At 43.5% G+C, this 16126-nt stretch overlaps 1 long non-coding RNA gene across 1 annotated transcript; it reads right to left on the reverse strand.

Moving 5' to 3' along the window:
* Positions 1-515: 515 nt before the first annotated feature.
* LOC126540611 (uncharacterized) lies at positions 516-5955 on the reverse strand. Its single transcript, XR_007601576.3, has 3 exons — positions 5723-5955; positions 2936-3022; positions 516-835 (listed from the first exon to the last, which is right to left on the reverse strand). It is a non-coding gene; the product is annotated as an uncharacterized lncRNA (long non-coding RNA).
* Between the last annotated feature and the right edge of the window lie 10171 nt (positions 5956-16126).

Here is a 16126-nt window from a genome sequence, read left to right on the forward strand (position 1 = left end):
ATTAAGGTAACTTATTTAGTACCATTTGTCAGCATACCTCAAGCTTCAGTAGCAAGTGTTCAGGAAGAACAGAAAGAGCGTTACAGCGCTACTCATATATGGTATAGAAATTTCTAGAGCTGGGGGGGGGGGGGGGGGGGGAACACATTCATACGTCTTCTGAAAAGCGTAGATTCGGATATTTTCATGCCCGTTTTGTGTTTGCTCGGCTTTCTCGGATTTCACTAGAATATGGACAAGACTGAAGCTAACAAAGTGCTCGCAATATTCCCACAATATCATAAAATAGGTCGTCTGGCCATTACAGTTGCGTTTTTGCAACTGTCGTAAGGTACACTTGATACAAATCAGCTGTTTGTTGACTTTATTAAATTATGTAGCCGCTTACTTAGAGATACACTATTTCCCGTTGTTATACGCCTTGGCCCAGTGTTATTAGCTATAAATTTTTAGCAGGACGTTTTCTTTTTCTTTTACGTCGAGGAGAAATGGGACGAGGTCTTTTGAACTCTTGATGCAAAAGACAGCCGAAATTTATTTCTTGAGACGGCTCTGTCTACCATTCCACCGCTTGCGTCTGACGTTTCTTTTTCTTTTTCTTCTTATCTTTGGATTCCGTTGCTGCGTTGGTAGAAGATTTGGGCTTCTTAGTCTTCTTATTCAACTTTTTTGAACTTTTCTTTTTTCTTTTGGAAGGCGTTGTAGTCTGCTCTGCCTCTGTAGTTGATTGCTGAACTCCGTGTCCCGGATTTTGGACACTTACATCCTCGTCGAGTTGGCAGCCGGTCGATTCGTCTGCTTGTGCCACGCAGGTACCCATGCGTCCTGGCTGATACTGCAGGAAAACAACGAAAAATCACTTAAACGAAGCTAACATCGACCAGTCTGTTTACAGTGTGCAACAAGGAAACAATACACTAAATGCAAAGATTCGTTCTTAAAAGCATGTTTCTTAAGGCACACAGGTTGTTTTTATGCAAAGAAAGGAACGTAACTATGCTGGGAACGTAACTATGCTGGGAACGTATCTAAAGGAACGTTTACTATGCTGGGAAAGTGCATACAAGACAATATCTATGCCGACGAAAACTCATCACAAGCAACACATTGTCACAATTTGAAGTTAGCTGTAAGGGCATTTTATTTAGGAGCATTATGTTGCAATTTTACGCCATAAAATATTGCTCCAGCAGACATGGATTGCATTTTGGAATTGACACATTGAGAATTTGCTTCGAATTATTTGCGAACAGACTCCTCGTCTGTGCACCTAACTCCATGAGTCAAAGAGAAAAGTAGGCTGTTCAGGCCTTTGTTGCCATTGCTTAGGTGAACGATTTATTATGCCAAATCACAGCAAGACCTCCTCGTGTACTAAAGAAATCGAATTACTTTTATTGAATTCAAATGTTTGTATCACAAACGCGGTTTGGTGCGTTACCGCGTATGCGTTGTGATGTAAATGTATACTAAAGCTTGGCAATACCGAGGTAATTAGCAAATTTAGGATAACCAGCCCCACTTAGACAAGGAATTTTTCGTGATTCGATGTTCCACCCTGCTAGATAACTCACGAGCAAACTTTGAACTATGCTTGGTTAAGAAGCACATTTAAATTCTTGAAATGGATAAAAATCAACGTTAGGGAGACTACCACCGCCTTTATCTGCGCTGTACAAGGCTGGAGTTCGAACAGTTGCCGCTGAGTGAGCTATGATTTCAAGGCACAGCAACAGTTAAGAATATCCTTTCTCGTATGTTAAACGCTTTGAATAAAACTCCCATCATCCGCGAATGCCAACTATGAATTGGAATTGTATTTAACGTTGGTATGTATCCATATTACAGATAGAATTCAGTGCAATTGCAGACAGCGACAGGCAAGTGCTCATAGACAAGCGCTCACATCCCAAAGGCTTAATTAAGGAAAGGTGCATATATCACACTTATGCGGAGGCAGGGACGACATTGATGCATTCTGCATGAGTGTTATGCGCATGTGTCTGAAGATTTCCACGTGCGTCTAATTAGAGCTTTCTTGGTCACTGCGTGTCTGTGTCCACAGGTCTGCCCTAGTCGGTCACCGCGTTGTAACAATCATAAGTATGTCTTATTAACAAGGCGGAACTTCAACACTTGGCATTATCTGAAAAAAGAAACCCAAATACACTTTTTATAAAGACGACTTTTACGTCCTCTGAAAATAATGTAACACGCTATGCCTTGGAATAACTAGTTGTTAAGCCAGCGCCGTCGCGCCGTCGTCCTGCGAATATCTTACAATACACGTTCCCATCCCACACAATTGATCTCCATGCACGGGCAAGTCAAGCCATCGTAACGCCAACATAGGCTACATCGCCTTCTTCATACCACCCTGTACAGTGCCAGCGGTCTCTGCGCACGTTAGGTGCCTCGACTCGTTGGCTGATCGATGACGTTACCCACGTTCCGTCGGAGAAAAGGAGCACGGGTGCACGTAACCAGGTAGCGCTGAATCCGCAGTGAATGTGCAAGAAACAGCTACGCGAAGTGTAGTATGTCTTATGCAGTGAAGGAGACATCATAATACAACCAATGTAGCATTTATATTTTGTTGAGACATTTAGTAACAGGCGTTATAGCTCAGGCCTAATCATTGAGTACAACACAAAAGCACTGGGGACTTAAGGTTATTAAAAGCAATATATAACTGCTTATTTACGTGCTTAAAACGTGCTTTCCTTAGTAGGGACAGCCTGTTTTTCCAGCTTTTGGTACAAAGATATGGTTATCACACACAAGTGAGAGTGCGTGCTCACAATTATCTGGAAATTTCTTGTAATAGCGTACAAAAGGCTAATTTCATAGCAGTCTACAACCATCAGTTTCGCACCGAAGATGAGTAGCGTAAATTAATTAGGGAGTAAGTTTTCTTTTGTGTAAAGTTTCTTACCTGACACTTTGTTCCCGCTGGGAAGTATTTGTTGTCCCAGTCGCCGCCATTCTGGCAGTAGTAATTGCAGTTTCGAACAGTCTTTTTCTGAAAACAGAATATTTTACTGATTATTTAGGACGATGACCAATGCAAACCTTAACTATTCTCTGCTACGAGCCCCAGTAAATTTATCTATTGCTGTTGCCAGGTCAACCTTGAATTATAGAGACTCTTTAAATGGTAGAATTGGCGTCTTCATTTAACGCTCGCATAATGAGGAAGACATTGCTGCTTGCCGAGCAAACGCAGCACAAAGAAAGGAAACACTAAATTAGTTCGCGTGCAGAGTATCTGTTTAGTGATGCACGAGCGCCCCAATATGTTCTCTAAATGGCACATGCAAAGCGCACTGTATCACCAGAAAGTACCAAATTTAACGGCGGCAACTGTTGCCACTATCCTTGTCTACACATGGCCTGCCAGTTTGAGTACTTCAGCTGAGATTTCCACCAACTGTGACCGGCAGTTCGAGGTAGCCATATTCCAGTAGATGACAATACCACTCGGCACTACCCACTAGAGCATACCCCCCGCAAGCCATTGACGTTCTTCAGGGGTTCCTTCGCCAGCTGAACGCTGGACTTATGGCTGCTGGCATACGCCGACAAGCGGGTCACATCTCTTCCCATCGTACTTCTGGGGCTGCGCAACTCCATGAAAGAAAACCTTGATGGTGCGCCTTCCCCTCTCGTCTACGGTACCATACTCAGCTTCTCTAATACCGACAAGTTAGTGCAACTTCCCACGTGCCTGCTTGCTCGTTAAAGAAGTGAAGGGCTGTTATTGGGGGTTACTGGGTGCCAGGGTGTTATTGAGGCTCATGAGTAGAAAATTCTGCCGTCCAGCTTTACGGTACCAAAGTTCTAGGTCGAACAGTCCCCCTTTGGTGGGAATTGAACCCACGACCTTTGGTGTGAATTACGGCAAAGTTCATTAGGGAAAATGTACTTAAGATATAGGTTATTAAGGCATTAAGGCACCCGAAGCCACGACGTTTCGTTGGAGTCAAACCCACGACATCTGGTGCGACTTAAGGCTACGTTTAATGTGGCACAGTTAATTAAGGTAGGGTTAAATATGACACTCGAACCAAGGACCCTAGGTGGGAATTAAGACGACATTATTTAAGGTAGCCCAACTCACAACCTTTGGTTGAAGTCTAACACATGACATTTCCTGCTGATCTGGGAAACTAATTAAGGTGAAGCTAATAAGGATATATTTATTAAGCCACCCGAACCCACGACCATTGGTGGGCTCGAACCCACCACGCTTGGTGTTAATTAGGAGAATGTAAATAAGGCACCGTTAATTAGGGTCGAGTTAAGCCACTAGAAGCCACGACCTTTGATGGAATTCGAACCCACGATCTCTAATGTTTGCGGGATTTTACTACTCATTATATATATATATATTACTTTCGCATTATAATAAGTAAAACGAAAAATAATAATAGGAGGAAACTACGCATTCGAATGAGACTGTCAAATTAATTCAAGGAATGTCTCGTGAGCGCACATGCTTTCACCTTCACCCTCTTTAGCGTAAGCTAAAATCACTCAGCTTTTCTGTGCTTGGAACTCGCCTCAGTTTATGCGTGAGCGTTTCTTTAAACTTGGTTCCCTAGTTTCCTTAAAGATGAGAGATAATAGGATGACTGTGAATGACAGTGTGATATAAGTCTCAAACACTGTTCACTTTTACTCGCCAAGAAGTCTACATTGGATATGCATGACCGATTCGAATAATGGTTGAATAGATGAAAAGCAGTATGACCAAGACACAGTCGCAATCACCATGTATACGAAACCATCTTCGAGCATCACTGAAATACTCACTAATCTCTCCGAGATCAAGTATCCATATCTAAATTAATCAGGACAGAGAGCGTTGCCCCATATGCTCAAAAAAAAAAACCACTTTATTCTATCAGGGCTCCGCTCAGAAGTGTTCTCACACCTTGTATTAGGGGGAGTGAACGAACACTGCACGTCTTTTTTTAGCCTAGCTCTTCCCAATCATAGACACGGTTGGACGCATCCAGTAGGATGCGGTAGCGTCCAAATGCCCTGTATTTACCAGCCTTCAGCCACAAATTTGTTTCTACATCGAAGGAACATGGCGCATAAACGCTGGGCACGGATTAAGGAAAGCCGGGCGGCGTGTAGCACGCCTATCACGTGACCAGTACAATACTTTGCCCCCGCTTCGCAATCATATGAACCATTTACAGCAAACAGTCTTCGTAATACGCGCCAGGTCCCTTTCATGCAAAATACTCAGTTCGAGTGATGTAAGAGTATCAGTGACATACTCATGGGGCAAAGTCGTTAATTTTATGTATGGTTTACTTCTTTACACTTGTTTGATAACCACCGCTCTAAGTACCTCTGTTATAACTTCATACGCACATTCTCAGTGCTGGGTTTTAACAGTATTTAAATTCGATACACTGGAGAATAATTTCATATTTTCCTCCTTTTTTACTACCCTTATCGGTATTAGGACCGTACGCTGGAAATAAGGTCTTCCTTTTTTTTAATCACGCTATGTGAACAATTTCATGCCTTCTTGCCGATTTCGACGCAAATGCATTCATTATGGGCTACTAAAAATTGTTTGCTCGAAAATAATTGCCGCTCCTTTTTACGGACAAATTGGGTCACTGGTGTTCGCTTACTTCATTGACAATCGACAATACGTCGAACCGTATGAGTTTATGCAGTTAATAAATATTTTGCTTACTGGATCTCTGGGAGGCCCATCGCAGTTTCCGTCTTCTACTATTTCGTTGCCGAGCACTGTAAAAACAGGATGTATAAAGGGTTACATCACTTAGAGACGTTGCCATCTTTTTCTTATGTTGGTGCACGTAGAAATACTCTAAAATATCTAGTCAAGGATTATTTGGTACAAAAGTTGACTGAAGCGCAAGGAAAGTTTTCCCAGTTGAAAAGCTGCCGTCTGTTCACAGCTAAAAGCTTTATTTTATCCGTACCAAAAATCTACGAAGTTTCTTTGTTTGCACGTAGCACAATCCTGCGAAAATTGTAGGGAAACTCTATTTACTGTCCGGAACATTGCAGCACAGGTGCAAGACGAAACGAAATATTGGTAGACACAAAAGACTTCGTCTTCCCTATTTACCTGTGTTAAAATCATCTTAAAGATGGCGTACCAACAAATGCAAGTGCGCGTGACTGTGAATAATCCTAGTAGCGGCATTTTCACACGGTAAAAAAGCTTTATATTAAATACGTATAAAGTTATCTCGGGCTCTCTCCTGATAAGTCGCAGCTGTCTGCAATTGCCCGTATAGGCGCTCCCTCACTACAACCTCAGAGCTAACTGCAACAGTTGCACCGAAGCGCAGTGCAGACCTTGCAGGACAGTAGAAACTTAGGAGTCACATCGCCACCTCGGGTTTTAGTATTATAGCATGCTCAATTCGAGAGAAACACTGCGGGATAAACTTTCTCATCTTTACACAGTGGCAAATATATTATTGTCGTAAAAGTGAAAGTCACCTAATGCCGAAATTTTTGAACGCAACCAAAGAACATTCCAGAAAAACTACCAACGAATTCATAAATATATGCTGCTATTTTTTTCTTCAAGACACAGTGACCTAATAGGATGCGTTAATGCCCTGTCTCGAAAAACAGATGGGTTAGTTCATTTCACGAACTCATGTGATGGCCTCCATGACTGGATGCTCGGTCAACAGAGCAGCCTGCAAATTGTAAATTACTCTCATTTATCCGATAACATATACAAAAACAACCATAATCAGGCATGGTCAACAGCGCGTGTCACATTCACTAAAGGAGATAAGTGTGGTACGACGTACTGTATAGCGCCTTGTTTTCAAGAATACAGGCATGGTGAGATTTCCAAATGATAATTTGCTTTATCTAAATTTACGCACAAAATCCGCTGGCTGCCCTCAGAGTGCCGTATTATATTTCTATACATGGAAACCACTTAGCACAACGTAAGTTGCCTGCGTTGGCGCGGTGACTTTGGGTAATAACCGTGGCTCTCATGCAGCAGAATTGTTTGGAACTGTACCTTTTTACATCGGTATTCATCTATGTAGATAGTATAAGCGAAAGGAAAGATCGAGATCCATCCGACTGTAGTAGGAAGCAAGCTACTTTCCTCTACTGCGAAGCTTTTTTCTGAGAAACTCCTATGAATTTCGTTTGTGGATATTGTGTTATATTCGGTTGGACATTTTTTTTTTGCTTTCATGAACTTTCCTCCACGTTGCGAAATTCCACAGAACCGATTGCCGGGTAGAATGAGTGTTGAAATCCCTTATATTCGAAAAAGAAAGAATTTCCATATTCGTATAGCCAGTTGTCGAAGTGAATTTGAATCGTATGACAACGGCTATTCAAGCCGAATAGAAATTTCGGCTATTCTGTAGCTGACTTCCGTTTTCTTTTTTTGTAGGCCGCTTCCTCACTTCTCGTCCCTTATTCAGCTTTTCTCTCCGGACCCAGCGGTATACTGTATACCCATTCTGAGCGAAGTGCGAATAACGTTCACATACCGAGAGCCACACGCCCAGTTGCACATGCTCACTGTACTAAGTTGTCTGTTCGCACATATACGCAATGGTAGATGCCCGGTTGCACAAATGTAGTGGCCAAAATTATCTAATCGGGCACAGACCTAGTGACTAATGTATAATTGGCAAGACAGCAGCAGCCATCCCGAGCAAAGCGCGAGAAACAGGCAAACGTTGCTTAAAAAGAAAATTAGCTTTCCAGTGAATCGCTATGTAGATTCGCGACAGAGAGAAAATGGAACTTTATAATAAGGGCATAGTGGAGGAGTCGTGTATTTCATGGTCGCCACGCGCCAGAGTCTTTGTGTTGGTCAGACATATGACTAGTGGATGCTAAATTATGGACCTGCTTTTCGAGTGCAGTTACAAACATTTGTCCATGCGCACGAGTCATTGTTTCTTTTTATTTATTTTGCAGTGTAAAATGTTATACCTTATACATTGACCACTCACCACTGCCGTAGCATTCCTTGGCGTAATGCGTCCACTTAACACCAAACAGTTATTAAAACAACCATAAACCTTAAAATCATCTTATTTTGTGGCATTGAAGTTACTGCAATATTGAGATCTAGGATGAGATATGCGACACTGCCAAGCTACATATTTATTTATTTCGCACGTTAAACGCTATCTTGTGTTATCTGCTACTTACTGACATGGTCTCAAAATGATGTTATTCGTTTTTCTAACCCTTACAGTAGTGCCGAGTTTCCCGTTATGATTTCGAGCCGTACTAAAGTTACGCTTCTGCAAAGAACAGGTGTAAAAGACACAGCTAATTTTACTAACAAAGATTTGCTCAGTAATTGCATTAGACTGAGGTGCCCGAGAAAATGTCTGAGGGCCTATGACAAACCGAATGATCCTGCTCACTGAATAAAGTGGTCCTGCAGAACTTTTTTATCTAAATCGTCTAATGTATTTCCCATTATAGAACACCATATTAGTAACATTTTGCAGAAAGGTGCATTCGAATACGTTTTATAAAAGTAGGACTATCTTAAAGATCGCCATGCATCCCCACCATGGTGCTCCGGTTCCTCCTTCAGACACTGTTGCCAATGGTAGGGTAATTATCCTGCGTGGAGAGTCTTTAAGTATGAAACGCTTTTAGCTCGTGTTGTCTGCGAGCTTCAAGTTACGTTGAGCCGAAATCCAGACCCATTATCCATGCGCTGAAACGAGTGCATCCGGGATACCAGACAAAACAATAAAAACGCGGTCTTTTGCCCCCAACCCTTTCTACAGGACCACATTACATACACTAGTTACTGCCCAAACATATTAAAAAAAATATTGCCTCCGAGTTCGTCCTGATGTTTGTTCACAATATCACTCAAATTTCATCACTCGCTCCCTCGCTGAAGCTTTATTGGTCATTTCCCAAAGCGACGTTCAAAAGGCACATACATTACACTGTACACTCCCTTGTCATCTTTTGGCGCTCACCGTTGAACGTCAGAAGTCTGGGAGTTCCCCGCCGCGGGTTCTTTTTCGCCTTGAGAGATGGCGCCACGCTGCGTGGCACCTCCTTCAGGCAGTACCCACCGTGGTGGCTTAGAGGTTATGGCGTGGCACTCCTAAACAGGAGAACGCGGAATCTAATCGTGGCCACTGGGGCCGCATTTCACTGAAGGCGAAATCCGAAAATGCCCTTGTCCTGCGCATTGGGGGCCAGTCCGAGATCTCCTGGTGGTCAAAATTAATCCGGTGTCCCCCACTACGGCGTGCCTCTTAATGAAATCCTGGTTTTGGCACATCAAACCCCAGAATTCATTTCATTCTTATGGCGTGGTGGCATGGTGCGGTGTGGTGTCATGGGATGTGCCGTCGCGAACATGCACTACGCCCATTTTGAAACTACGGCTAGTATTATCTCCAACAAATCTGCTTTGCCAGTTCTGCTATCGATTACGGGAGAGCCAGCAATTTTTCTGTATTTTAGCTGCAGCCGTCCGACAATGTTTCAACAAATTGTTTGGTTTTGACGTGAAACATCCTTCATTTCGGTCAGTCGGTTTTCGCATGCCTAGAGCAGCATAAAACGAAAACATCTAACGCTAATGTACGAGGACGAATCAGAAATTCCTAGCGCCATATTTTTTAGCCAAATTACATCTGTAAATGCAAAGTCAACATATCCATTCCCAACGGTGTACCTTTCTTTGACCGGCAGGGCCTTATTTGCTGGTATCTCCGCGGCACAGCGCTGCTGTCAGTTGCTGAAGATGGTGGTTGTGCTTCACATGTCCACGGAGTACCAGCAATGAAGTCTGATTCCTTTTCTATGGTATAATAAAAGAACGCCCATCGAAATCCACATAGAAATGCATCCCACGTGGGGCGGAAGGTGCCTCTATTTGAGAAGTTTGAAGGTATGGTGTTGTGAATTCGCAAAAGGCCATGAAGACCTGCATGAAAATGGGCGTTCGGGGAGGCCGCATGTGTAGCTGCCTGAGGACAATATGGCAGAGGGGCATCTCAAATTTACTACTGTGATGGGACAGATGTCCGAAACGGTGAGCGGACTGTGTGGAAAAATTGAGTAAGTTACGCAGAATAGTACGTATATTTGCAATGAATTGTATGTACCTTGTTTTGGCTAATAAAATATAGGGGCAAATACTTTCTGATTCACTCTCCCAAATTATATATTTCGAACCTCACTACCGGCTTCCTTTAAGAGGAAGCTTTATAGCTCGAGCCCGACACCTACACGGCCTATTGAAATACATGTAAAACGCGCAAGCGTTTTTTCTGAGATAACCCCTGGACCGACTTTAATGAAATTTGTTGCATTTGAGAGAGAAAGTAAAATTCTAGTGACTGTTGGAAGCGTAATTTCGATTTAGGGCCTGAATTTTTCAAAAGAACATTTTCGACAATTCGAGAGTTCCAAAAAAATAGAAGCAGGAAGTTTAAAATTATTAGCTCTACGCCTAGAACAGATATTGTGGTTCTGTAAACGGCATCCATTAGATCATTTAAAGTGGTTGATTCCGTATGTCAATTTATAGCTTACGCGAATTCGTTACGTTGTGTACAAGGGGTCAGCAAAAGTTTTATTTTCGTATTACCAAATTTTTCGATATTCATGAGTAATATATCAATTTTGTCCGCTCTAGATGTACTATTAGATGCATTCTCAGGATGGGGATATCATTTCTCATTGCTGAGTAAAAGAATTGTAAACTTGATAGTTTCGTTTTCTGAAAATGTGCGATTTTTTTCCAATATTTAATTAAAGATTGACGACCTAAACAAAATATTGGAGACCACAGTCACTAGAGTTTAGCTGTTTCTTTTAGATGCAACAAACCCCGTCAAATTCGGTGCAGTGGTTGCCGAGAAAATCGAATTCTCTTTTTACATGTATTTAGATAGGAGCACCCGAGCTAAAGCTTCCTCTTAAATGATTATTGCAGTGTAAATGAAAGGACGCGTTACTAAAATCGCGGTCTCCGAGATTGCGTACCCTGACCCATTTTCTTCTGGCCGTCCCATTGGGGGCGCTGCCCAGCAAAAAAATGTTTATTAGGCGTGAGCGCACGCCGTCCCTGGATGGAGTTTTTATCGAGGGATCTGGCATATGTGGAGGCCGCCGTAGAGGGCACACCGCGCAAGATCTCAACGTGCGCATTGTATTTCTTTTCTCGTGTTGCGGGACATTTCCACAGAATATTTCCCAGGTAATATTTCAGCTCTGCCTCGATCATCCTGCCGTCTCACCCATCTAGTCCTCCAGTGTCCTTAATTTTTCCAGTACATTTCTACACCATTATTCGTTGATTTTTCAGTACCTATGCTATGCCTAATTATTTCTTTTTATCAACAAGTCGCGTGTGTGTTCACACACCATTAATTGTCCCTGAACTCATGGCTTATCGTATATGGCCGTGTTTTATTGTTGCCTTCTTTCACGCTTTCTTCTTTTTTTCCGCGCACTGAATCATGGTGATTCAGCAATTGATATGGCGATTGTCGCGTTTGTAAACCTAATGTGAAGTACAATGATCTTCGTGTAATATTTACTAGTAGTTACATGCTTGTATTTTCCTAGTCTTACTTTCCATTTCAGCTGTACTTGTTCTGTTAACTGTATGGGAGTTGCAAGGCGTTACGTTGCGCCAATAAAGTTTTTTTTTTTTTACGTTGACGCGGTTTTACCTTGTTGTATAACGCTTGTTTTATGCTGTTGTAAGCCTCCTCTTGCCCTTGCAGGATGCCTTCATGAAGGTATGTACGATATCCATAAATAAATATATTTTCTTAAAATACGTCAATAAACATTCCGTAAGCACACCCGCGGAAGAAGAACTAGTATTTTTTTCTTCGGTCTAATTAACATTTGAAACATACTGTACATAATTATAATAATGTCTGCTTGGCCGGCAACTACAATATACTCATAAACGAGTAAATAATGGCATAGTTTATAATTTCATGCTCCGCCCAATACTTCTCGCTCCACTCAACCTTGAAATTGCGACACGCAACAGGTAATGGCACGCAAACGGACACAGAATACACGAATTTTTTCTAAACTACAAGAAAGCCTTTCCGAAAGCTTGCTGCACCTTAGCTGAAACAATATTTGTGTGTTTATTCTTTAAGTAACTCTTCTTGAATATTTCCTTTTTGCTGGCGCACTTAATCCTACGACTTAGCTTTGTTTGCTCGCTTACAGAGCCAACATAAGATACATAGCTCGAAAGGGCGATGAAAGGCACTAGTAGGTGTTGGCTCAGGCTTTCTACGTGTTTCAAGGTGAACCTTGTCAGAGATATACGAGTTCTACATACCCATGTGAAAGTATGTGCAGTATGTATTTGACAATAAATAGCTGGCCCATTTCTCTTCACACACATTCCGCCGTCATTTTTTAACCAGTAAAGCACAATATACAAAGGGAAAATTATGTTTTTGGTGCTATGAGCGTCCCCTTTCTAACTGGGTGGTGGGTTGCCTCACCAAGCTCTTGTTACTATATTGCCTAAGCTCCTACATATCTTAAAAAGAAAAAGAAAGAAAAGGAAAAAGAACCCACGATGAATCACCATAAACAAGCTTCGTAAACACCTATAGTGAACTTTGTTTTTGCACGCCTCCATTGTTTGTTGTTTCTCTACTTTTCTTCCACTAATCATCCAATGACCGCTTACCAATCATTACTGCGGACATGTTTACTTTCCCCCTGCTCTCGCTGAGATTAAAGGCTTCAAGTAGGCCGGAGATGACTAAATCCACCACTGGGCAGATAGCTTCACATTCTAATGAAACATGCTCCATCGTTTCTCTAGTTTTGGCGCAGCAAGCACATGCTTCGGGTGTGCCCTCGGCTTTGTGCGCCAAGGTGCCGAGAACGAGCCAGTCACGCCCGACCATTGAATTTACGCTCTTTCCATGGGAATTGGGATAGCTGGAGCAAAACCCGTGGGTGCGCGGAAATATCGAAGGCTACATGAGAATACGCATCTGTCGCGTGTGCAACTGGCAACGCTGTAGCGCTCTGCGTGGCGCAATCGCAGCTAAATTTACCCGCGCGGGCGGCGTTCACAGAGGCGTAGCGCGCCAGTACATTTGTCGAGCCGGAAGTGGACGCATTTGATAGAACTCACTCTAATGTAGTAGATATTATCCATCGAACAAAAACACGAGCTTCTCTAAAGTTAGAAGTCCCACAAGTGTGTAACTCGTCGCGAAATTTTGACGATTGCTCAGCAACGGCGCACTCGTGTTTTACGCGTAGACTTCAGCAATGGCGTCAAACGACTCGGTCACTGAGAATGAGGGATACCGATCCTCGCACACCCATACGGCTACAGCAGGACGTGCAAGGGCTTCCCAGGCAGCCTGCAGAAGCCTTCAGAAATGTCTGATCTCAGCCTATGACTTCAAAATCCTGAAGAGCGTCGAGAACATACAGTTAACTTGGAGGAATGAGCGCTACGAAGACGCGGCTCATTTCTTCAAGTATGCAAAACCAATTCGCCCACATCAAGCTTCTGCTGCTTCACATATAGTTAACTACGTCGTGTGGACGCCGGGACACAAGTGCCTGGAGGGCAACGTGGTGTCCGACGCCACGGCCCGAGAATACGTTCGCGGGGCATATCCATCGGTTGCGCCCCGAAAGACGGACGCCATCCCCATGAAGTACGCAGACTGCCTACAGCACCTGAGACTGAGCAGGACAGACTACAACATCCCCTAACCCCAAGCTGAGCAGGGAGTAAGCAAGTATCTAGAGGCAACTAAAGCCCGGCCCTTCCAACACCATCGTTCTCAACAAGATGTAACCCATCTGCAATGAACTCAGCTAGAAGCACTGCAAGGTGTCTGGGAGTTTGACGGCTCCGAGGTACCCCTCGCACAAAAACAAACCAAAGTGGGAGGCCCCGACGTACCAGCCCCGAAAATGAGGACCAGCTCATGCTGGTGGACACGGCCGAGCGAAGCGGCCAGGCTCACGGCTTCCTGGATGGGGGATGCCACCCACCTAGGGCGAAGACTCTCGCCTGTTATTACTGCTGCTGCTTTCACTAGGTACTGGCGAATTGAACTAGTGACGCTTACTGCTCACAAACTAAGTGCTCGGAAAGTTCGCGTGTGTGGCAATCGCCGCTGCGAAAAACGAAGCGCAATATCGTTGCATATCAAACATGTTTTACACTGTCACCGTGCGGTAGAGCCAGTCTCACTTGCTTGTTTCTGCATTGATGCTGAAATTCTTTAAAATTAGTATTCAATTTAAATGACACCAGCGTTCTATGAGAGTGGCCTGTGTATCGTCCCGTTCACAGAGAGCCCCCTTTCTCGCGCGACCTTGCAATAGGCTGGAGCTAACATACAGTCGAGTATCCAAAACCGCTGGTTTTGGTGTCATGAAGCAAAGCTTTCTTTGCATAGTTTCCCGTATTTCGCATGGTCACCTAGCCACTGGGCGCTTTTAACTAGGTCGCTATCTCGGTGGATATATTTGTGCACATATTGTCACTTTGTCGTGACGAGGAGGACATATTTCCAAATATGTGACTTAAAAAGTCGGCTCTTTATTGCGCGAATCTCTGCTCAAAGAAAAAAACGTTACGCGCCAGTAGTACGATAGTGAACATCACGTGCGTCGATCGTCGGAAATCTTACCGGCAGTTCAAGAGCGTCGGCTATTTAAATATGATCGTTTCAATATTCCAGCTTAATCGCTGGTACTCGCTTGTCATCCACAAAGTACAACAATACAGAAGTAATCACACGCGAAAAAAGAAATTACTGGTGGTAGACATGGAAGGTGAACGGTTTCGCTATTTTACAAAACCATAAGTACGAAATCTGGAATCCGTAAAGCATATTTCACAGAACCTTAATAGCGCTCACTGAAAAGAGAGCTTCGAACTATCCAGTGTAAGAGGTACATGCACGTTTGCTGCTATGGGGCCTGTAATCCATGAGCACCACCGCCTTAAGCCAGTTCATGGTGAAACTTGGAAGTAAAATAAAGGACGACGGTCTCTCCCAGATGGGTAGTAAGAATTTCTCGAGCGCCCGAAGATGAGTGCAAGATAACCCTCACCTTGCTTTCCCCTACCCCTTCAATTTTTTATAATGAATTATTGCCCTCTGGAGTCCACTTTGCCTACCCTTGAGATGAGCTGTGTGCTTTAGGGGAAATTCTGTGATAGAGCTAGGTGCTGAGGTCCACGATCTGATTATGAGGCAAGCCGTAGTGGGTGACTCCGGATTAATTTTGACCATTTGGGATTCTTTAGCGTGCCCACAGTGCACGGTAGACGGGCACTTTTGCAATTCGCCTCTATCGAAATGTGGGCCCCGCGACCGGGATTGAATGTTTGCGAAACTAAAAGCTTATGGCAGTATTAAAATTTTCACTAGGGCCACCTTATTTCCTCGGTACAAGATATTTAGGAAAATATCAATCAAGTAAAGTATGCGATCCAATGAAAACTGGAAATAGGTCGAGTGGTCTGATGGGAAGCTGTTCCTACGCTTGGCTTCTTCATATCAAATAATTAGCGCTCACTGCCTTTTATTTCGTATTAGCAAGCTGAGGCGCTACTGAATATCCTCTGTGCTCTATGTGTCATTTTGCGAGGTGTAAAAACAATCCAACTTGGGTTATGCGACGCTCTACGAAGAGACGACGCAGCCGTCGTCAATATAATTTTACCGGGAGATGGCGAATATGTTGCTGCGTTTCATGGCCCTGTTTACATGACCAAGAAAGGTCCCATTCATCAACCTCTTGCAGAGCCGCTTTTGCCTAGTATGCATACATTAGCCACGCAGCTGTACCACCCTGTCGGCCACATTGAAGCAAGCCTACGATATAGACAGTTAGAATTGCGCCAGGTCCAAATGGCTGATTATTTGCCGAGTTTTTCGTTTGCGGTTTTGCTCGTATGAATAAGCCGTGACGCCTTCCAGCCAAAATGGGACTGATCACTCCCTGCTGTGTCACGCCCTGTTCTGATTTACTGCGATATAGATGCCAGCGGTCTTGTAGTACATGGACAATTAAACGCCTCTCCTCGGGCAATAAATTTGTGTGCACA

This window comes from Dermacentor andersoni, chromosome 2, assembly GCF_023375885.2.
Source record: "Dermacentor andersoni chromosome 2, qqDerAnde1_hic_scaffold, whole genome shotgun sequence".
NCBI classification, from domain to species: domain Eukaryota; kingdom Metazoa; phylum Arthropoda; class Arachnida; order Ixodida; family Ixodidae; genus Dermacentor; species Dermacentor andersoni.